The following is an 884-nucleotide window of genomic DNA, read 5'->3' on the forward strand; positions in this document are numbered from 1 at the left end:
TTTTCAACCCGGTTTCCCCCTGTCAGTGATGCAGGTACGAGGGGCTGACATGGAAAAAACGTCTAGTTGTTCAGATGAGACAATAAACCGAGGCCCAGTGTGCTACAGGCTGTGCACATTAAAGATCCCTCGACAGTTGGAAATCGAAAAAGAGTATGCTAATGCTGCTGTCCTGGCAAAATTTCCCTTACTGCACACTGCATGGCACCAGTCTTCATTAGCCCACATGGTGCAGAAAAGTAGGACGTAAAACTCTATTCATTTCATTTCCCATATCAAAGTTATTGACAAGCTAGTTTGTAACCTTTGTAAATTTTAGCAATGGATATCAGCGCTGATCTTACAGAGTTAGGCCGGACACCGGTCACTGTGGTCTCAGCTGGGGTTAAGTCCATTCTGGACATCGAGAAGACTCTAGAGTACTTGGTGAGTGATCATAGTTTCAATTTTCCAGTTTGCGGGGAAAGGTGTCGCCATTTTTGCTTATTGCTAAGAGACAGGGGAAACATGGCTTTCTGATGTAAGTAACGATCCTTGATTGCAAAGTTGAGAAAGCTAAATGCAGACTGGCGTCTGGACCTTGTTTTTTCAAAATATTTTACTGGCTTAGGACGTAAAACTCCATTCATTTCATTTCAGACTTGCAAAGTTTTGCACCAAAGATGTTACCATGGAAACTCGATATCACTTTTTTACCTCCAATTCAGGAAACTTCTCTTTATTTGTTACCATGGAAACTCAATATCACTTTATGACCTCTATTTTAGGAAACTCAGGGTGTTTGTGTGGCCACGTTTGGTCAGGATAAAGATTTCCCAGCATTCTTTGTTCCGTCCAGTGGTCTGAAAGCTCCGTATAATATCCGTGATGAGATAGAGGCTGCA

Source organism: Lottia gigantea (assembly GCF_000327385.1).
Source record: "Lottia gigantea unplaced genomic scaffold LOTGIsca_4594, whole genome shotgun sequence".
NCBI lineage: Eukaryota > Metazoa > Mollusca > Gastropoda > Lottiidae > Lottia > Lottia gigantea.